This window comes from Lissotriton vulgaris, chromosome 4_1 (assembly GCF_964263255.1).
Source record: "Lissotriton vulgaris chromosome 4_1, aLisVul1.2, whole genome shotgun sequence".
NCBI classification, from domain to species: Eukaryota; Metazoa; Chordata; class Amphibia; order Caudata; family Salamandridae; genus Lissotriton; species Lissotriton vulgaris.
This window is the reverse complement of record NC_141691.1, coordinates 2,031,978,330-2,032,001,935: the sequence shown is the minus strand read 5'-3', so window position 1 is coordinate 2,032,001,935 and position 23,606 is coordinate 2,031,978,330. Positions and strand designations below refer to the sequence as shown.

General features: G+C 45.3%; 1 pseudogene; it reads left to right on the top strand.

Moving 5' to 3' along the window:
- LOC147724913 (stomatin-like protein 2, mitochondrial) overlaps positions 1–19,403 on the top strand; it is a 40,347-nt pseudogene extending 20,944 nt beyond the window's left edge.
- Positions 19,404–23,606: the final 4,203 nt, after the last annotated feature.

The window sequence follows — 23,606 nt, the reverse complement described above, 5'->3', positions numbered from 1 at the left end:
TCAGAGCGGGTGCTCCTTTACACAGGAGCTTGGGTAGGTCTGGAGCAACCAGACCTGCTGTTTAAATCTTCGGGTTCGTCGCCAAGATGGCCGCTGGCCGCGTGGCTAGTGGCCGGGATGGCGCGTCGAGTGGCACAGTGCAAAAGGGCCCCACGCAGATCGTGGAGATGCTGGGGGGCTGATCTTCGGTGCAAGGGCTGCTCGGTGGTGGGGGTTCTCAATCCCCAAAGCACAACGTCGAGGATGCCTCAGAAGCTGCGCAGTCAGCTGTTCGAGTGTCTTCCAAGAGGTCCGGTCCCACGTCACTCGGTGCCTCCACGGGTCCCTTCTTCGCAGGGACTGTGGATCGGGCTTTGAGAGGTCTGGGAGTCTGGTTCTTGTCGGGCTCTGGGCTCGGTCTCCGGCGGGAGGCGGCGGCAAAGCAGACGTCGAGTTGCTGGTTGGTACCTGTGTTCACAGGGTGGTCACTCCTTGGCCACAAGGGAGATTCTTCTTCAGTCTTCTGTGCAGCAGAATGTCGAAGTCCAGTCTTCTTCTTAGTTTTAAGTTGATTTCGGGATGATCTGCTGTGCAATGGCACTGCTCCCTCTCTTATTCCCATCTGAGGGGTGGATCTCCTGCTAGGCCCCTCCCCTATGGGTGGGACCAGGAAGGGGGGTGGTTACACCCCCTCTCCTTTGTCCAGCTCCTCGCCAGGACTGGGGCTGGAAAGCCCCAGAACCGGTTTGGGCTGGCTTATGCACAGGGACACCTTGTGTGCCCCAGGCATGTCTCAATCTATTCAGCCCTGTCCTACCCAATACACAAAACCCTGTCTGGGGTGGTACTCGCACCTCCCCAGGCAGGAAACCCTTTGTCCAGGCCCTCCTCGCTGGAAGGACTCCCAGCAGCAGGAGGTCAGACATGTGTCTGTGGTGGCAGCATCCATTTTGTGATGCTGAGGCTCTGTTTAACTTTAACCAGGGTTAAGGCTACACACATGTCGTGTCCCTCTAGAAGGGTGGAATGCTATCCCCGTCGCCAGAACTGGCGAGGGGATAGTATTCCAATTCGTATGACACCTTACTCGACATGTTTTGATAAAGCCAAACCAAAGATAGCATTTAACCGCGAGGATTATAATGCACTTAAGAGTATATGGTATGGCAATATCCCGGAACAGCTTAGGGAGTGGTTCCCGACAGCTGCAGACAGGCTCAGCTCATGCTAGAGCACCATCTCACATATTTCCAAGCACTCTGCCTCCAGGATTGATGAGGCCTTCCATAGGAGTGGCTGATAGGAACATATGTGTCCAGTTTAGGGTTAGGCACAGGCATACTGTACCTAAGTAAGAGGTGGTTACACCGACTTACCCCAGCTGAGTGTTCAGCCAGTTGTGTCAAAGATGGAGGCCAGGCCAGGGGTGGCACAATACGTGCTGCAGCCCCTGGTAGGCCTTGGCTACACCTATGCCCTGGGTACCTATGGTACACTGTTACAGGGGCCTATAAGGTGAACCAATTCCAATTGTGTTATGCACCTAAGGTACATGGAGTCCATTTTAAGGAGAGAGCAATCAGCCTGGGGCCCTGAATAGCAGGATCCCAGGCCAACTAAGTCAAAAACCAGCTAAACACCAGGCAAAAAGTTTGGGGGTAACCATAGTCAGATATCCACCTTCCTACATAACCCCCCCCCAAACGAAAGGAGATAAGGCTATCCTTGACCAGGTAAGCCTATATTGCCTAAGTGGCCATATAAGGAAGTACCAGCTCTGGATTGGTAACCCCCTGTCTCATGGTCCACTAAGCAATCCCTCACCCTAAGGGTATCTGAGGGTCTCCACCATAGGGAATCTCTACCTGTGGTGTGTCTTTGCAAAGTCAAAGGCTGGTGTTGAGATGGAGTACTGAAGTGAGTTTCCTCTGTAGGGCTCAGCTTCCTCCAATCACTCTCCACCATGTGTGCCTTTCTTTCACTGACTGAGTTGCACTGTGCTCTCAGGGTCAACCTCTGGCTACCTAAAGCTGGAGGCTGGGTCCCTCTGTTTGGCTTACTGGAGGGACAGGTCAGGTTTGGGACCTTAGGGTCCCAGGTTTGGCTGTGCCCAACAATATCCATCTGGGGGAGGTCCCTAACTACTTTTAAGGGGGATCCCTCAGGAGTTTTTAAAGCTTGCACCTCACTAGGGCTACTAGTTTCGGTGCCCCTAATCTGCTGATGGGGGTGCTTTATTTGACAGGGGGCCCTTTGGGTCTCACTGTCCTTCTTGTCCTCTGCAGCCCTGGGCTGAGTAAGGCAAGGTAGAGAGGGGCAGGTTACCTGCTCCAGACTGGGTCCCACCTGAGAAGGGTCCACTGCCATCAGAGGCTCTGTTAGGCCAGGCCTAACAACCTCTGGGACAGTTCCTTCATCAGGGGTAAGATCAGTTCCCTGAGGAGGCTGATCCTTTCCTAAAGTCTGGTGGGAGGGAGATTTCTCTTCCTCCTCAATGCTCTCTGTTTGGGTGGAGTGATCCATCATTTCAGGCTTCACTACCCAGGTATCGGTTTGAGTTTGGGCTGTGGCCATCACAGCCCCACCAACCTTTTCAGGAGGAGACTCAGTTTGGGTATGGGCTGTTACCAGTACAGCCCTGCTACTCTCTTCAGGAGGGAAGTTATCTAAAGATGGGGCTGAGGTTTGCTCAGCCCTCCCAACCTTTTCAGGAAGGACATCTTGAATTGGGGCTGTAGCCATTACAGCCCCACTAACCTTTCCATGGAGATTTACCATTCTAGAATGGGTTTGCTGTTCAACCTCAGCCCAGGCTGAGATTTCCAAATCATTACCCAGTAGGCAATCTACAGGCAAGTTTGCTGACACTGCCACTCTCTTTGGGCCAGTGACACCTCCCCAGCTAAGATTGACTACTGCCATGGGATGATTGGTTTCTATGCCATCAATGTTTGTCACCTGATATCTGGCATCAGGTAAAAGTTGCCTTGAGGGGACTAGACATTCAGCCACCATGGTGATGCTAGCCCCTGTGTCTCTGAAGGCCTCAACTTTCAAACCATTGATGAGGGGCTCCTGTCTATACTTGCTCAAAGTGTTTGGGCAAGCTGTGAAATTGGCAAACCCCATGCCAGTCTCATAAACAAGAGTATCTGAGTTAGGGGACCTGGATAGGCCAGAGTCCACCTGTCCTCCAAAAGTAAACCCACCCAAATTCTTGGGGGTGCTCCCACCACCTGGGGGACCACTGCTAACAGTGACAGGAGGTGTTGGAGCCTTACCTGGAGGTACATTCTCCTTATTGCCATTCTTGGGACAACAGCTATCTGTTTTGTAATGCCCCACCTGTTTACAGGTATGACAATAAGGCTTTTTCTGGGATGTAGAAGTGTCTTGGGACCCACCCCCATTCTTGGAGTTTTGGGGCCCTGGGGAAGTCTTTTCCTTACTTTTATCCCCACCCTTCTCTTGAGGCTTGGTAGTCTCTTTCTTTTGGTCACCACCCTGGTTCTTAGGCCTGATCCTGGTTCTGACCCATTTGTCTGCCCTCCTACCCAATTCTTGTGGGGAGGTCAGATCAGAGTCAACCAGGTGCTGATGTAGAAGCTGATTTTGACAATTACTTAAGATTTGCTCTCTCATAATTAAATTATACAATCCTGTATAGTCAGTAACCTTACTTCCCAGCAACCAGCCCTCCAGAGCCTTAGTGGCACACTCAACAAATTCAGACCAGTCCTGAGTCTGTGTCTTCTGGGTGTCTCTGAACATTAACCTGTACTGTTCAGTGGTTAAGCCTAACCCATCAATCAGAGCACTCTTCAGGACCATGTAGTTTCTAGAATCCTCATCACTAACTGTGAGGAGTCTGTCTCTGCCTCTACCTTCAAAGGAGAGCCACAAGATTGCTGCCCACTGCTCCTGAGGGATCTGCTGTACCATGCAGGCTCTCTCAAGTGCAGTCATCCATTTGTGGATATCATCCCCAGCTTTGTAGGGGGGCACAATCTTACTCAGGTTTCTTGTATCAAAGGACCTGTCTTTATCCTTCTGGATATTGCTGCCACCAGTGGATCCTAATCCACTCTCTCTAGGCTGTCTTGCTCTAGCAAGTTTCTCCTTAGCCAGGGCAACCTCTAACTCTTGCCTCTGGATCCTAAGCTCAGCCTCTCTCATCTTGGCCTCATGTTCCCTTCTCTGAGGGCTAGTCATCTCCCTTCTGGAGTGACCATGAGAGCCTCTAGAGACATGGGAGGTATTGGATTCACCTGAGTGATGCCTTCTCCTCCTATGGCCCTGGTTAAGTCCACCTGGGGGTCTGAATGGGTTGTTACCTGATTCATTCCCAAGTTGACTTAAGTTAGCCTGGTTCAGTCTACTGACCAGCACCTGACTATCTCTGTCATCATCTGACTCACTGCTTTCCACCTCCTCCTCCTCTTCTTCTTCCTCTTCCTCTACATCTACTTGAGGAGCTCCAGTGGTGGAGGCTTCCTCATCTACTAGGATGATAGGGGCAGGGGTGTCTACAGTGTCATCCTCTGAAGGATGGCCTCCTTCAGCATTCCCTGTGGGGTTTGCTTTAGAGGTCTTTAGAGCTTCAGACTGATCCAAGAGCTCTCTTAGGTGGTCTGTAGTAGGGGAAGGCCCTGTCTTCAGACCCCTTAAGACACAAAGCTGTCTTAATTCCTTAAAGGGAAAAATAGCAAACTGGGATGGTGCCCTTGGAGGGTCACTCTCAACAGGAGTAAGTCCACTGGACCCCTCTGTTCCAGACATTGCTCTAGTGTGGGTGGATGTGTTGCAATCTACCTACACTGGTGTTTACCTACTAAACCTATCTAGTAGTTGTAGCTAGGGTGTGCTACTCCCTTTACTCTACAACAACTAAGTTCAGTAGAACTTAAGTATACTAGTCTTGTTTTATATGTACCTAGCAGGTACCTGTATGATCTTTCAAATGATAATCTCAAAGATTGTAATGGTAAAACAACAGCAAGCTCAGATCCCAATCCGCTGCTCACCAATGTGAGAAGTTGGCCTGGTATATAATGCTCACTAATTCTAGTGATCACTTTGTACCATGCCAAGCAACCCTTATGATGATGGTTGTAATTCAACCTTGTAGACCAGTTATCCTAGTGGTAACGTGGACAAAGCAGTCTTAGGCTAAACTCTGAAAGGCATGTGAAGCCAGCTGTTATACCACACACAACCCCCTTGAATACCAAATGAAAGGGACACCACACAGATATATATTGAAAATATATATTGATTTATTAACTATTAAAATCCCCTGGACTCTTTATGAGCACAGAAGCACAAGCGTTAAATCACAAGACAGTTTAAAATACACAAAAGTTGCACAATATGGATGAGCCCTAGGGGCCACCTAAACCATATACTAAATAAGTGGTATAAGGGATACCAGGAGGAAAGTGAAGAGGCCTAGGGCCTTGGGAATCGCTGGAGCTATTCGAGACTGGAGTTAACTAAGTCGGGAAAGGCCCACGGGACTCGGGTGCAGTGTTCAAAGTGCACGCACTTCTCAATACAAAGTCTATGGTGCGTAAAAAGCACAAAGTTAGAAAGTTAGGAACCTTCCGAGTGACCTACGGAGCTGAAACTTAAAACACAGGCCCTTGGGATGTGTACCAGTGCAGGAGCACCGGCGGAGCTGAGTTACCTCACCCACAGGAAGCGGGTGCACAGGGTCGAAGATGTGTCGGGTTTCGTCACGCTGGTCGATGGTGCTTGGAGCTGAAGATGCTGCAGGCGGCTCGATGAGAAGAGTTCCGGTGGATCCAAGGGTGGATCAGAAGAGTTGAAGACCTGAAAGCAGAGGGGACAGTGTTCAAAGTCACTAGCCAGTGACTACCGTGGAACCAGATTGGAACCAGGCGATGTCGGGTGCAAACAGGCGTTGTCGGGTAGCTTCTTTCTGCAGCCACGTGGATACCCGGGGTCGAGGACGTCCAGGAGTCGGTCACGAGCTGTCCCACGTAGGCTTCTCGCTGTTGGCGGTGTCGGCGACCTGATCGGAGCAAACAGGCCTTGGCAAATGCAAGCCACGCAGAAGTTGAAAGATGCTGTTCACTCGGACCAGCAAGGTCAGAGCGGGTGCTCCTTTACACAGGAGCTTGGGTAGGTCTGGAGCAACCAGACCTGCTGTTTAAATCTTCGGGTTCGTCGCCAAGATGGCCGCTGGCCGCGTGGCTAGTGGCCGGGATGGCGCGTCGAGTGGCACAGTGCAAAAGGGCCCCACGCAGATCGTGGAGATGCTGGGGGGCTGATCTTCGGTGCAAGGGCTGCTCGGTGGTGGGGGTTCTCAATCCCCAAAGCACAACGTCGAGGATGCCTCAGAAGCTGCGCAGTCAGCTGTTCGAGTGTCTTCCAAGAGGTCCGGTCCCACGTCACTCGGTGCCTCCACGGGTCCCTTCTTCGCAGGGACTGTGGATCGGGCTTTGAGAGGTCTGGGAGTCTGGTTCTTGTCGGGCTCTGGGCTCGGTCTCCGGCGGGAGGCGGCGGCAAAGCAGACGTCGAGTTGCTGGTTGGTACCTGTGTTCACAGGGTGGTCACTCCTTGGCCACAAGGGAGATTCTTCTTCAGTCTTCTGTGCAGCAGAATGTCGAAGTCCAGTCTTCTTCTTAGTTTTAAGTTGATTTCGGGATGATCTGCTGTGCAATGGCACTGCTCCCTCTCTTATTCCCATCTGAGGGGTGGATCTCCTGCTAGGCCCCTCCCCTATGGGTGGGACCAGGAAGGGGGGTGGTTACACCCCCTCTCCTTTGTCCAGCTCCTCGCCAGGACTGGGGCTGGAAAGCCCCAGAACCGGTTTGGGCTGGCTTATGCACAGGGACACCTTGTGTGCCCCAGGCATGTCTCAATCTATTCAGCCCTGTCCTACCCAATACACAAAACCCTGTCTGGGGTGGTACTCGCACCTCCCCAGTCAGGAAACCCTTTGTCCAGGCCCTCCTCGCTGGAAGGACTCCCAGCAGCAGGAGGTCAGACATGTGTCTGTGGTGGCAGCATCCATTTTGTGATGCTGAGGCTCTGTTTAACTTTAACCAGGGTTAAGGCTACACACATGTCGTGTCCCTCTAGAAGGGTGGAATGCTATCCCCGTCGCCAGAACTGGCGAGGGGATAGTATTCCAATTCGTATGACACCTTACTCGACATGTTTTGATAAAGCCAAACCAAAGATAGCATTTAACCGCGAGGATTATAATGCACTTAAGAGTATATGGTATGGCAATATCCCGGAACAGCTTAGGGAGTGGTTCCCGACAGCTGCAGACAGGCTCAGCTCATGCTAGAGCACCATCTCACATATTTCCAAGCACTCTGCCTCCAGGATTGATGAGGCCTTCCATAGGAGTGGCTGATAGGAACATATGTGTCCAGTTTAGGGTTAGGCACAGGCATACTGTACCTAAGTAAGAGGTGGTTACACCGACTTACCCCAGCTGAGTGTTCAGCCAGTTGTGTCAAAGATGGAGGCCAGGCCAGGGGTGGCACAATACGTGCTGCAGCCCCTGGTAGGCCTTGGCTACACCTATGCCCTGGGTACCTATGGTACACTGTTACAGGGGCCTATAAGGTGAACCAATTCCAATTGTGTTATGCACCTAAGGTACATGGAGTCCATTTTAAGGAGAGAGCAATAAGCCTGGGGCCCTGAATAGCAGGATCCCAGGCCAACTAAGTCAAAAACCAGCTAAACACCAGGCAAAAAGTTTGGGGGTAACCATAGTCAGATATCCACCTTCCTACAACTGAGGAGGAGACAAAAGGACGGATTGATCTTAAAGACACTCCGTTATCAGACCCAGATGGCACGTTGTATGTCGACGGGTCTTGTTTTAAATTGGAGAATGGTGATGTAACAGCTGCCTACGCAGTAACGACTTTGAGTACGATTGTGGAGACTGCAAGAGTGAGTCAGAATTCTGCCCAAGCTGCAGAATTAATTGCATTGACTAGAGAGTGTGTTTTAGCTAAGAGAAAGAGAGTGAATGTGTTCACAGATAGTCAGTACGTGTTCGGCGAAGCGCATAGTTTTGGTCGATTGTGGAAGGAAAGATGTTTTATTACGTCCCATGGGACTAAGATCCAGCATGGTCAGCTAGTCAATGACTTGTTGGAATCTCTAACCTTACCAATGGAAGTTGCGATTGTGAAGTGCAGTGCTCATCGAGCAATCACGGATGATGTTGGTCGTGGGAATGCTTTTGCTGATGAGACAGCTAAACAGACAGCTAGGAATACGATGAGTGGGATGTATGTTGCAACGTCTGCAAGATGGGTTGTTGAATCGGGAATGTGTGAGGACACAGTGGAAAGTGTGAAAGCAATTCAGGATGAAGCGACTGAAGAGGAAAAGCTTGCATGGAAAGAGAAAACGAGTAAATTGGACTCGAGTGGATGTTGGATCGATTTGTCGGAGCAGCAGCGTTGGATGTTGCCTGATGCGTATGTGCTTGCGGTGGTAACGATGGCGCACGGAGCAACGCACATCAGTTCTAAAGGGATTTGTAAGATGTTGGCTCCAGTCTGGAAGAATGATGGAATTAGTAAATGTGCAGAAAGAGTGGTGAGAAACTGCATGATATGCCTGATGCATAATCCTGGCAAAGGAATCCCCACACCCAGTAGTCACTTCGCTCCTCCTTCCTGCCCCTTCGAAGTGATTCAGTTGGATTTCATTCACATGGATCGATGTAACAACCTTTAATATGTCCTAGTGGTAGTCTGTGCTTTTTCAAGGTGGATCGAAGCATATCCACTAAAAGATAATACTGCCTTGTCCACTGCCAAAATCCTCCTAAAAGAATACTTTCCCAGGTATGGTATGCCACGGATTGTATGGTCGGATAATGGGAGTGAATTCGTAGGGAAAGTTATGCAGAGTGTGTGTACAGGCTTGGGAATCAAGCAAAAATTTCACAGTGCGAATCACCCCCAGTCAGCAGGTTTGGTTAAAGGGTACAATGGTACCCTCAAGCTGAAACTAGCCAAGATACAAGCCTCCACGGGCTTGTCCTGGCCAGACACATTACCTTTGGCCCTGTTAAGAGCGACTGTGCATTCCCGAGTAGGGCTCAGCCCCTACGAGATTGTGTTCGGTCGCCCTGCTAATGTTTGGGGGGTACCTAGACCTAGGGAGTTTAAACAACTGGAATACCCAATGCTAATTGATTACCTTTTTGACTTGACTGCTAAATTGAGTCTCATTCACCAACAGGTTTTCGATGCATTGCCAAAGCCTCCGGAAAGTCCAGGTCATCAGCTGAAACCCGGTGATTACATCGTTATCAGAAATTTTGGACGGACCAGGAACCTCCAACCCAAGTTCGTGGGCCCTTTCCAAGTGCTGTTGGCGACAAGGACTGCTGTACGTGTGGCTGGACGGAAAAACTGGGTCCACGCGACCCACACTAAGCGTGTACCCCTTCCACTCCCTTATGACAACTGGGTTTGGCAAGGAATTGGTGCCTCTGGTACAGAACCGGTTCCTAGATATGTTCCTTTCAGTGATGCAGAACTGATAACTGATTCACCGAACTCTGACTCTCCTTCTGAAGCTGCTTCTTTGATCACTGACCAGAACACTGCATCAAACGAACATTTGTCCTCTGCGAACTCGAACATTGTTACTCCTGCTGAAAACAGACTATTCCCGGATCAAACTACGCCAGGAAAACTGAGATACAACCTTCGTTCTCATTCTAAGGACAAATAAAGCAGGAAACTGCCTATTTTTATATTTTGATCTGATACATTGCCTCCAGCCAGGAAGCTTGCTGAATATTTTGTATTTCCCTGTGTATTTTTGTTGTTCTTATTACCTTGCCGTCTGGGTCGCCGTAGGGTCGTGGCTTTGTGCCTAGTTGAATCTGCGGGGGCCAGATACAAGGTCGGTCTTTCTGTTAGTTCTGGGAACTCCAAGGGCTGATAGAGGCATTTTCAACTACGTACATATCATCAGTGGTCGCGAGCGGTTGTAGAAGATGGAGCTTCCTGGGCTGCACCGAGAGAATGTAATTCATGTTCGCAGAAATAGATTATACAAAGTTCTACATAACAAATGTTTTCTGATGCAATGTGCAATTACGTTTTTGATTATTTTAATAACGTTGGTGGGTGGAATTGCCTTTGGTATCCATTTAATTTTTGCACCGATAACAACTACAGTACCTCCCTTTGATCTTGTTTCTCCTACTGTTGCTTCTTTTCATTACTTTCATCCGTTCCCCGAACATGAGCAAGCTCGACGCTCAGAATTCATAAATAACACTTTTGTACAGCTCTTGCATCAACACCAACTGGTAGTTAACACAACAGACTGCTGGGTATGTGGTTTGATACCACACACTATGGATAAAGGCATTCCCTACCTGGTCTTGCCTTTCAGCTATAATGGATCATGTCGGGCCTTCCAGACTGTATTTGTCTATGCTCTCGAGACCTATCCCCCGCGTCCTCCACGTTCCACTAAGTATAACTCCGTTAATAAAGCCTTGATAAAGGGAATAACTGACATGATTAAAGACGTCAATAACTCCCCAATTATCCCTAGAGATGAGCTTCGAGTCTATCTGAGTTGGAATTCTACGGAGTATAGCATTAGTTTGGGTGAAAGCAAGCGTAAGAGCTCCACTCCAGTTTGGGTCGTACCTCACCGAGGTCAATTCTGCTTGCAAGGTAATGGGAGAAATCCAAGAGCTCGGCTAGGGAAGAGTGACTGTGTTGAAACTTACGTGTATCCATCAAACTCTTCCCCTGCCTTCCTAACTGCTAAGGGTACCTACTTCATCTGTCGAGATAGGGCATATACATGGTTGCCTGCTGACTTTTCAGGTTCATGCTATATTGCTCGACTGTTGCCTCCGACATACACTGCTTCCCCAAATTATCACAAGACCAGAGTAGTAAGAGGTGTTTTCAGCAAAGAAGATACCGCTGGTCAGGAAGCCGGAGACTTTTTCAAAGGTTTCCTTCCGTTCTGGGGGCCTATGGCCAATAGTAGAAATCTACGTCAGCTAACACGGGTAGTTGAGTCTACTATTACAGAAACTGCTGGTGCCCTTAGTAATTTAACAGCTGAGCTCCAGGCGGATCGTCTCATGACGTTACAGAACCGTATGGTTCTTGATGTAATACTTGCAGATCGAGGTGGGGTATGCAGAATGATCCAATCGAGCTGCTGTGTTTATATTCCCAATAATGCTCCGACCGTATACAACGCGATCTCTAAGCTACACAAGATTTCCGACTCTATTCATGTAGACAAGGAAATTGGTCATTAATGGAATGGTTTGGGACTCTACTATCAGCATGGGGATGGAAGGTTCTGATGGTCGTTGGTATTGTCTTAGTATTCCTATTCTCGTGCTGCCTTATTATCCAATGTTGTCCTGCTTTGTGAAGCCTCTGTGCTGCAACCTGTTTTAGAAAACCGCCTGTGTTTGTAGACAAGGTGCGAGAAAGGATAATGCTGCAACAACATATCACTGACCTAATGAACATCGAGATAGACTCTGACATAGACTGAGTAATTGCCTATGTAAGGGCAAAAGGAGGGGCTGAGGTTCCGTGACGATTCGAACCCGTGTTTTTGACATCGTCGTAAACCCATAATTTTGGTACCAGTGAACCGTAAATGATCCATATAGTATATCCTGGTGTTTTCGCTATGCTACGAGCAAGAGCACTCTTGTTATGAACACATTTCCGATACACCGATTGCATCCATTTTAGATTATGGCATCCATCTTGTATTCTTGCCCTCACATAATCAATGGACACACAGTGACCTCTGATCAACTCATTTCACTTAAGGACACATAGGCTTTAGCCGGCGATTCACCTTGCTAGTGACACGTGCACCTTAGGACAGAAACGCTGTGGCCGCATGACTCAGCAAAAGCTGCCTCCTCTGCCTGAGGCCAGTCCTGCTATACTGGTTCTCGTGCTCGTTGGCCTGATCATGATTAGGCGGCCGAAGTTGGTAGCCTTGCCCATTTATGACCCACAAACATCTCTTATCCTGTTTTTCTATCTTCTGCACCTGGCTCTGCTCCTTTCCTTCTGGGCCTTTATTAGGGGGAGGTAACGAAATTTACGATGAGGCGGTCCGGCTCTTGATTGAAAAGATGACATGGGATTATGATCGAACAGTGGGAACCTCTCATTCGTAATGTTTTGACATCAGAAATTTGTTGACGATTCCTGTTTAACGCCAAATATTTATTGTTTAGGACATAAAGTTTAAGAAACGTACTAGTATGTGGAGAATGTTACCCCCAGCTAAAAAATGTGTATTTAAGGAGCAACCAACTTAGTGCAAATTGAACAGGCTCCTAGAATCTGCCCGTGTGTAGTTTCTGTGACTTCTGTGTCCCTGCAGTAATAAACCTTTGGTCTTTGACGCCACCATCGAGAAGCCCGTGTTTCTGTTTATTTGTGCACCAAGACAGGTAGAACTCAGGGGTCTTCGGGTGTTGTCCCTGACACCTCTGGACCTTAATAAACGTCCAGAACTCCAATTCCTCAAATGCTTACGCAATATTAAGGAATTGCAAAATTTGCCATTCCTTAATATTGCGATGCGATTTACATGATACATTCCATTTTCCGATTTTTTTTGTCGCAAACGCTGATTTTTACCGAATCGCAGCTTTTGCGACAAAAATACATCTGCCTCATAACAACTATTATATAGTCAGTGCTTTAAATGGGCCGGTACTGCCCGGTACAGAGTACTAGCACTTTTCTTTTCGAGAGGGAGTGTTCCGGCACTTCTTAAGAGCTTATAATTCTTTTAATTGGAGAGTGCGGTTACTACTCAAAAAAACGAAGGTACTCTGCTACAGAGTACATGCACTTCTATTTTCCCATTTCAAGCACAGTTTATAGTTTTCTATCCCTATTTATACTAAATTCTGGAAATCCGGTTTCCGCCAAACCCCACACACCTGAGTGAGCCCTCATGTCGCAAAAACAGTGTACCTGCTGCATAGGCCGAGCCCCATTGCGTGCAAGGCTTAACAAACCGTCTGGCTGCTGCAGACCACCCACATTAACCAGCATGACGTCCGGTTTAGTCCGAGTGGCATATAACTACTTTCAGACTCAGAAAATAATACATTGCACCACTTTTGCGTCATTTTTCCCATGTTAAAAATGACGCAAAAGTGGCTCAAGGAGCTTGTAAATTTGCCCAGACAGGTTTACCGTGTTTTACACAGTCTCACGAGTTTTGAGGTCAGTTTAATAACTTACGGGAGGTTCAGGGGTGATTGGGTGTGTTTTAGATAGACGTGTGTCTTTTGATATGGTATGAGGCATGGTTTAGAGGCCATATGCTAACCTCTACACTGGAAGTCCTGTGACAGTAGGAGCAAGGATCATGGGATCCTGGGAACATTATGTCTTTTCCTTGCTTGTAAATATGTGCAGTATAGTGGTGTGAGGCAGTGCATGATGTACTCAATCTATTGTGTGAGAATTTGTCTTGGTATATGCTGTCCACTATTTTAGTGGGCAGCTTGTAGCAGTCCAAACGGCCCTTATTGATGGTAGGTTAAAGACAACCTTAATAGAAAGCTATCCTAGTGGTAGCTATGGAGAGCAGCCTTCAGGTTAAGTCTTGGAGGAATGTAAAGAAGCTTGTTTTACCAGGTCTCGTGAATGACCAAATGAAAGGAGAACCACACCAGGTATATATATATATAAAATGTATGTACTTATTCTAAACACATCTCTGTAGTCTCTTTATGAGGCAAGAGGCATAAGTACAATAAGTACACTTAATTAGCACACAGTAAATTAGCCCTAGGGGCGTACCAAATTATACATTAGGAAAGTGGTATAAGAACCACGACTTGCATAGATGCCTAGAGCCTTTAGAACCCCTGGGGCCACCAGAAACCTCCCAAGGTAGTGACACAGGGGACACACGATGTACGCGTGAAGTGTCTAAACACAGCCGCGAATCATCATTAACTTCAATGGGGAAAGTCGGGATTGGAATTTTAAAGATAAAGGACACTTAGAAGAGGGCTTGGAGCAAACCCCTTTAGAACTAGGCAGTTCTAGAGTCAACACCCATGGGAGCACTGAAGTACTCGAGTTACCTCACCCAGGGAAGCCGGGTGCATAGGTGTCTTTTGGTGCCGGGTTTCGTCATGGTTTTCAATGGTGATCTGCTGCGCAGTGCTGCTGGCGTCCAAGTGGAAAGTGTCTTGGTGAATCCAAGTCTGGATTGTAGTTGAGAAGAACCTGAAAGCAAAGGGGACAGAGTCTGGGACACTTGCCAGTGACCAGGAAGGCGATGAGCGGATTCCCACCGATGTTGGGTGATTACTGGTGAAGAACGTGAAGCTTGACTCTTCAGCCATGAGGATCAGGAGGGTCGACGACAACCAGGTGCTGGATTCAAGCTGTCCCACGAAGGATGTCGAGTGCTGTGGTGTCGGTTTCCGGACTGGACCCAACAAGCCTTGGCAACAGCAACCCACGCAGAAAGCATAAATTGGCTTCGGTGCAGACCAGCATATTCTGAGAACTCACCATGCAGTGGAGAGTCAGGGCACATCTGGAGCAACCAGGGAAGTCCAAAGAGTTACCTTCATGGGGACCCACCAGTCGACAGACCAGGGATCGCAAAGGGGCCTCAAGCAGAAATGCTAGAAGCGGGCTCACGATGCACTTGTGGAGTGTAGGCCCACAATCTTTGGTGCAGATAGTGCTCGGGACTTGGGCTACTCTTAGCTCTTTGCACAACTTCAGAAAAGCTTGGAAAGTCGATGCACTAGCAAATGTGCATGGTGTCCAGGAGTTCCGGTTCCACGTCACTCGTGAGGGCTGTGGGTGTCAGCTTTGCTTGGATTTCATGCCGGCCTCTGAGAAGTCTGGAAGTCCAAATACTTCAGAGTCTGGCAGGAGCTTTAGAAATGCAGACAGGCAAGATACTTCTTTGGCCCCTGCTTGAGCAGGGGAGTCACTCCTTGACCCCCTAGGAGATTCTTCAGTCCTCTAGTCGATATAGTGTGTAGAAGTTCCAGAATTCAGCTTCAGATTTTCATCTAGGTATAACCTAAAGTCCTGTTGCCAGGGGTCCCTTAGTTATACTCAAGAAAGGGGTTGTACATACTCTGGGGACCCACCTATGGGAGGGTCCGGGAAGAGGGGTGGTCACACCCCCAACGTTTCTCCAGTTTCGCGCCAGAGCAGGGGAGGAAAATCGATTTTCACTTTGTGAAGTTGGCCGAGCTGTTTCAGGATGGTTTCTTCGAACATGAAACTACTCGTAGCGGAGTTATTCCTAGAGCTGCAGATAAGAGAAAAGAATTGAGTAAAAGAAATTATGTAAACCCGCGAAAAGCGCGATCCTAGTGATGGAAAAGAACCTGCTTGAATCAGATAAAGAAAGAGAAAGTGCCGGGTGTCTGTTCCTACATTTATAATATATATTTCTTGATGCAGCATACTACATCAATTTACTTTTTTACTAATCACTTGAGTTCTATAATCTGAATAAACATGTGCAAAATGACAGAGATCATACAGAATTACACAGGGAAGCTGGGATGTGAAATTGCTCATAACTAGAAGGCTTACTTTTGCAGCTTATCAAACGAAAAATCAAAATCAAATGCACTATTTTGAAGCGATGTAAAAAACACATCAGCATAAAAACTGCATTTGCAAACAATCCTAGAGTGCCATCTACTGGCCGCACAAGGTAAATGTAAACTTTTTCTGTACAAGTTTGTTTATTAAAAATAACTTTCATTCAAAGTGATCTTTAAATTAATTACATTTTTGTTCATGTTTAAAGGTCGAAGTCGTTGTTAAGGCCACTCATTGTTTAATAAAGTAGTTGTTGATGAGGTTGTGGTTCAGTTCCAGGTTGTTGTTTATGAGTCGTTGTTAAGGACACTCGTCGTTGAAAAATTGTTGTTCAGGCCGTTTGCCCACAGGGACACCAAGTATGCCCCCAGCACTGTCTGAAAAGCACTCTCTGCTCCCACCCAGCCACAATACACTAAAGCCTGACTGGGAGGTGGGTACAACTCCCTGTGACAGGAAACCTATTGTCCAGGCATCCCCTGCCGGAATTTCGTCCAGCAGCAGGAGGTCAGACCCATATCTGTGGCTGTGGCATCTATTTTGTGATGCCAGCGCTCTTTCAAACTATTACCAGTTAGACCAGTGTGTATAGGTCTCTCCCTCTAGAAGAGTGGAATGTTTCCCCCGTCCCCAAGACTGGCGGTGGGGGGGTAGGATTGTGAAGAGTTTGACACCAAAAATGACATGTTTCCATGCAGCCATTCCAAAATTAGCATTTACCACGAGGTTATAATACACTTAAGAGTATATGGTCTAGCTGCAACACAGAACAGCCTCAGAGAAGAGGCTCCCAAAGCTGCATGGGCATGGGCACCCTCTCACACAAAGCCAAGCACTCTGCATTCAGGATTGATAGGAGTGACTGATAGGCTTATATGTCAGTGAATAAAGGTAGATATAGGTAACCTATATCTTAGTAAGGGGTGCCTGCATCATCTTTCCCAGGCTGCAGTAGCAGACCTGTGGTGCCATTTTGGAAGGCTTCCCAGGGGTGGCACAACACATGCTTCAGCCCCTGGTAGACCTCTAGGGTACATATGCCCTTGGTACCTAAGGTATACTTTACTAGCGACTCACAAGGGTGACCCAGTAACCAATCTGGACTGTACCGAAACTACATGCAATCATTTTAGAGAGGAATCAGCTAGGCTGTCACCAACTGAAGTTGAACTCGGAAAAAACTGAGGTGATGATGGTCAAAAACAAACTGCACTGCTGGAACCCTTGCTTTCGGCCCCAGAAACCTGGCCTCCCTTCGAAAAAGACAGTAACAGCCTCAACATTTGTGTAGATAAAGATCCATCAAAGAAACCCAAGTCGCAGCAGTGACGTCCTCCTTTTTTTGCCAACTCTCTAAAATAAAAAGAAATAGAAAATTTCTCGCAATTAAAGACATCATCCACATTTTACTCGCACTAGCAATGTCCCGTTTTGACTATGCTAAAGCCCTCTATTCAGTCCTAAGGGTCTGAGCCAAAGACTGCAGCTGGTGCATAATCATTCCCCAATTGCCCAGAGAAAATAGTTTAAAATCGGATGCACAATCTTCCAAATCCGGCAGTGAAAAAGCCCTACCTCTGCCTCCTCTAGAATATGGAACTATTGTCCTAGAAGCAACCACAGATCAGCCTATCTCAATCTCCCAGAGATTCCAAAAGTCCATAAAAGCAGCTAAGCGGTGCTAGGTTTGCTGTGTTGGCACCCTACATCTGGAACTCTCTCCCAGCCAACATAAGAGCAGCAACCTCCTATGAGCAATTTAGAACTCTGCAACAAACATGGCTCTTCAGACTAGCCTATGAGTAAGCCATGTCACAGTCCTGTCATTAGTCCTCCCAGCGTCCTGAAATGTTTGTTGAATGTGCACTATAAACCGTCCTTATACCATAACATAACAGAAACATAACATAACATAACATAACATAACATAACATAACATAACATAACATAACATATAACACATAACACATAACACATAACACCACCTAACATATAACATATAACATCACCTAACATATAACATATAACATAACCTAACATATAACATAACCTAACATATAACATATAAAAAATAACCTAACATATAACAAAACATAACCTAACATATAACATATAACAAAACATAACCTAACATAAGATATGTAACATATAACAAAATATGACATATAACATATAACAAAACATAACCTAACATATGACATATAACATATAACAAAACATAACCTAACATAAGACATATAACATATAACAAAACATAACCTAAGACATATAACTTATAACAAAACATAACCTAACATAAGACATATAACATATAACAAAACATAACCTAACATAAGACATATAACATATAACAAAACATAACCTAACATATAACATATAACAAAACATAACCTAACATAAGACATATAACATATAACAAAACATAACCTAACATAAGACATATAACATATAACCTAACATATGATATATAACATATAACAAAACATAACCTAACATATAATAAAACATAACCTAACATATAACATTTAACATATAACAAAACATAACCTAACATATAACATATAACATATAACATATAACAAAACATAACCTAACATATAACATATAACATATAACAAAACGTAACCTAACATAAGACATATAACATATAACAAAACATAACCTAACATAAGACATATAACATATAACAAAACATAACCTAACATAAGAGAGGATATGAACACCTTATCTGAGTAGATATGCAGTTGTTTTGCTCCTCAACATTCACCCTGAAAAGCATCCTGTTGTCAATATGCCTACCTCCTGACTCAATGTTCCCATCCCTTTCTGTGACTTTTATGTTCATTTTCACCATTAAAGAGTCTCCCAATCTATTTAAACTTGATAATCTGCCCCACAAGACCTGCCATGCTGCTTGACCTTTCACGCTGCCAAGACTGTGAATGAGTAATCTGACACAAAGTAGAGTGTTTTTGAAAACCCTTCTATATCCCCTACACTTACAAACATGTATCTCAGTAACACACACTGACACTGTGCTGCAGGCTGTCATGTGCAGGTTTCAGGCAGCCCTGCTTAGGAGTTACAGACTAGGGTTTCTTCAAGAATGTACCTCCATAGCCCATTTTAGATGGGCTTCCAACATGCATATGAACACTAATATTTTGTTTGTCTCCAAACAGAAAGCCTGAGTGGTAGAGCACAAGGGTGGGTTCACATGATACTCTAGCAGGGTTTGATTTTCCTCATCTCTCTGCGGGACAGGATTAGGTAAGTCCAAAGTCTGAAAGAAATAGTCATCAGAAGTTTCTGAGTAGTCAGTTAAGATAATAGGGCACTACGGGAAGAAGTAGTTCTGTGCCTTTGAATAAAGAAAAAATCAGGTATATAGTAACACAGCTGGCTCAAACCACTATATAAAAAGAGCTAGGTAAAGTCTCACTAGACAAGGTCGCCAGGAAAGAGTGCCTCTCAACAGCAATATTGTTGACACCAACGATCAGAGCCATGCAAGAGTGGAGGATTGGATGTCTATGTCATGAGATCAAGGACATCCATGTTCTTCCTAGATTCAAGAAGTCTATGCAAATGGAGGTGGAGGCAGTCAAGAGGGAGGTGGGCAGTGGTGCTGGAATGTGACGGAGCTTGAGAGGCGGTCAAAAATGTGGCAGAAGACAAGATGTAGTCCCACATTTGGGATCTGAAGAAGAGAAAGTGTTACAGATCAACAGAGCTGCTGGTGAAGTGAATGCTATCCTCACAGTCATCACCTATAGAAAATAAACTATAGCATGTCATGTTTATCAGACATTAAATCATACTGACCGGATATACAAACACCACTATACTTCCAACACTTTAGACTAGGTTTCATTTTTTATTCCAAACAATTGCGAAATTAATAACTTAAATAAGTGTGCATCTCCATTAAAAAAGACTCAGCGATGCCCAATCTAAAATATGACATATTTAGCAACAACCAGAGACAATCTCTGTGTGTTAGATGCTATTTGATTTTGCCCCGGGAGCATTTGTCTCTCACAACCAGTTCAAAACTGCTGTCCTATCAGTACCACAGTCCTTTTCTATGCTGCAGGAGCAGACACAGAATTGAGGTAATTGTTCTTGTGATGTTTAATGAGAAACTGGAGGACATGTTTTCTTACCATTACTATGTAGCCTACTTGCTACATGGGAGGAGAGTGGGGCATGCCCCTTTCATGCATTATTCAAGGGTAACATGCCCGTTCTCAATCTACTTTGTCAGCATATGATATCACCTCCTCGTTGATGGGAGCCCGGTGAGGAAACCCTGCACTAAATAAAGGCAATCTCTGTCTTTTGAGTACATGTTATATGTATTACATGTTCTTTGTCTTGCTCATAACTTACTAGTCTGAAATTGAAACACAAATAGGAATAGCCGGTTCCTAAGGCATAGAAACACTTCTTCATGGTCATGAAGAAAGCCATGGACCCTTTAGCTAAGCAGACCAAGGGCTGAAACATGTTAATTAACATAGAGAGGGCATAGGATCATTCCTTCCACAGACTACCCATAATTTTTTCTTAATCATACCAGAAGCACCACTGATAAAATGGATACCTTGGATATTTTCTAGGTAATTTTAGTATAGGACTCATCCGAAGGAACTATCCTGCGTGATGCCTTGAATATGGTTGAGCCTATCCTGCTGGCTAGGGACTAGGATGAGAGCAGAGACACCACTAGGGCATGTGAGGGTCTTTTAAGCAACACTAAGTGATGTCCTGACTGACGATAGAGCTACACTTTACAGAAATATAAAATCCTCCGGTAGGAAAGGCCTATATGTGTACAACACTTTAGGAGTGATTTGTATTGAAGCGATGTTGTGTCCTATACTTCCTTGCCTCTCTTCTTTGTTCTAGAAATTATTTGCTCCTGAAATTCCTGGACATATATGTTGTTAAAGTATTAAACTATGCCTTACAGTTAACTGGTATTGAAACTGACCTTACCCCAGTCCCTGGCTTCCTCAAATACTTGTTACTCCTAAAGTTTTGTATGAAATCGTTTTCACGTCTGATATCGTGCACTACACCAACTATTTTAAAGGCAAGGTTTTTTCTGTGAGGAAATCACTGCATGGTTATGGTGAGCACAGTGGGTGCAGGTTATGGTTTTACACAGTTTATTTTAAAGATAGCACTCTCACTATAGCATTGTTTCAGAACTACAATAAAGGAGGGACTTTATTTTTCATTATTTTACCATATTTGGCACTGATGTTGCCAGTGTTTTTTAAATTAATTAATACCTACCGTATTACCTTTAATGTGCTACTCTTGGTTCTGCCATGGCTTGTGCTGTAGTAGCGTAGGGATGAATTAGATCTTTAGATCTTTATATCGTTGGCTGCCACCATCTTGCACAGTTGACGGACTAGTGTTCTCACATACTTCTTCTCAGGCTTCATTTAGCTATTTAATCAGAGCCCTGACACAGAGGCACAGAGGATGTGTGCAGCAGATGTGCCGCTGGCATGCCAAAGGCAAGCCCATATGTACTTGTGCGTGCCTGTACACTGCCAGAAAGCCTGTATCTTATACTTGGTGAGGTTATGTCCCAGATATCTCATACCAGTTCTGATCTTATAAAGCTAAGGAATCTAAATTCTAGTACCTTCTGTATAGGGGTGTTACCACCATTGGGCCAGGAAGTTCCATGGCACTGCAGTATGTGCAATTTTACCTGTGCTCCCTCCCCTTCCCAGACAAAGTTTGAGTCTTTCCATATCATGGGGCGTATCCGTTCAACATGTAAAAATAATACCTCTCTTGATATCCCTAATTGTGTACCTCCTCTCAGTTGCACGGCTTGCATCTTTATGCACTCTCCCTTCCAAAGCTTGCTTCGGAGCTCTGGGATCTTTTAGACACCATCCAACCATCTCTATGCTTTATTACTGAAACATGGCTTCACTCTACCGCCTCTCTGTCTATTGCAGTAGCATTCCCTAATGATTATAATTTAACTAGACTTGGCAGGCAGTTGGGAATAGGGGTGGAGTGGCTATTGGTTGCACAAAACACTATAAAGATTTAGGGCCATATGTATCAAGCAAATTAGCATTCGCAAAGGTCGAAGTTCGCAGAATTTCGGCCTTTGCGAATGCGAATTTGCTAAATGCTATGTATGAAGAAAAATCTGGTGCAAAACAACTTATTTTTCAATTGCATTTAAGGAATCGCAAATTTTGCGATTCCTTAAATGCAATGTATGAAGCAAAAGAAAAATGCAAATTATCCTTAAGGAATCGCAAATTACCACCAACTTCAAGTTGGTGGTAAGTTGCGAATTCCTAGAAAAATGCACATGTTTGCATTTTTCAAAGTGCCATGTGACGCACATACATGCCCTCAAGGCATGTATGTGCGTCACATGTGCACCCATGCTTATTTCAGGGGTGCAACAGGGTGTCCTTAAGACACCCCTGCACCCTTAAAATTATTCTCAATTTGCGATTCTCAAATTGCGATTCGCAAATTGAGAATAACTTCCCATTCATTCCTATGGGCCTCATGGCCCATAGAAATGAATGGGAAAGTATTCCTTAATTGTGATTCGCAATTTGCTAATCGCAATTAAGGAATACTAAGAACTTCCAAACATTTTTTAATTTGTACATACATATCAGTTTGCGATTCTGAAATAGCGATTTCAAAAAAATCCATATTTCAGAATCACAAATCAGCTTGATGATACATAAGGCCCTAAATTCTTAGACTCCTGTTCCACTACTTAGTTGGAGATGTCTTCCATCTAGAAACTACCTTATATTTACCTTGAAAAGCGGCTTTGGTCTATCAACCTCCTGGCGAAAAGAAAGATTTTAGCTCCAAGCTCATGGAATGGTTAGCCCTGCATATTCTAGCAGCAGATTATTTACTGCTCTTAGGAAATGTTTTATCCATCTTTTCGGGAATTTGGAATCCATTGGTCTCCATCAAAAGTTAGTAGGTTCCACTCATAATGCTGGACATGCTCTGGATGTAGTATTTACCAATGCCCCTGACTAAGTGGTTGATCCCCAGTTCTTCAGGCGTTGACTGACCACTACTCTTAATTTTGTCCTTCAGAAACCCAGTGCTGTCTATTCCACTGCTTTAAAATCTACTGGACCTGGGAGTTCCTTTTGCTTTCTCCCCTATTTTTACTCCCCCTCCTTTGAGGGAGTATGAAGATATGGATCTCACTTCAAAGGTTTTTGAGGACTAGTTTATGCAAGCCCTAGATACTGTTGCCCCCTGATACTGAGTAACATTAAAACAACAAATCTTCTCACTCTTTGGTACCCTGAATCCCTAAAGAAAGAAACATCCAAATGTAGAAAACATGAGCTCAAATGGTGAAAGTCTAAATCAGATGAGGATAAACTCATTTACAAATCTGCTTTAATAAAATATCAAAAAACTCCAATAATGCCAGAAGAACCCAGTTTGTTGACAGAATAAACTCTGCAAATAATTCTTCAAAAGATCTGTATAAAATGTTTAATGAATGAACCAATCCGACTATATATAGTTCTACCATTCCGGCATCTCAGACGCTCTGTGATGATCTTTCATTCCATTTTGAACTGAAGATCATTTACTATTTTTGCAATCTCTGTCAACAAATGTGGCATTCACAAAACTAGCATCTCCTAAGGTCCTAACTAATACCCAATCCACCAACTTGGAGTTTTTTTATTCTGCTGCCCCATATGAAATATTGAGTTGGCTAAATAGGATCAAATCGAGGGGCAAGTTAGATCCGACCCCTCCTTACGTTATTGCAACTCTGCCTACAATAATTCTTGTTCCCATTACAGACCAATACAATCTTTCGTTCAAGTTGGCAACTCTTCCAGCTGAATGCAAAACTGCATAAATCAGACTCATTCTTAAGAAACCTATGGCTAATCTTACAGACATGCAAAATTATAGGCAAATATCACTTCT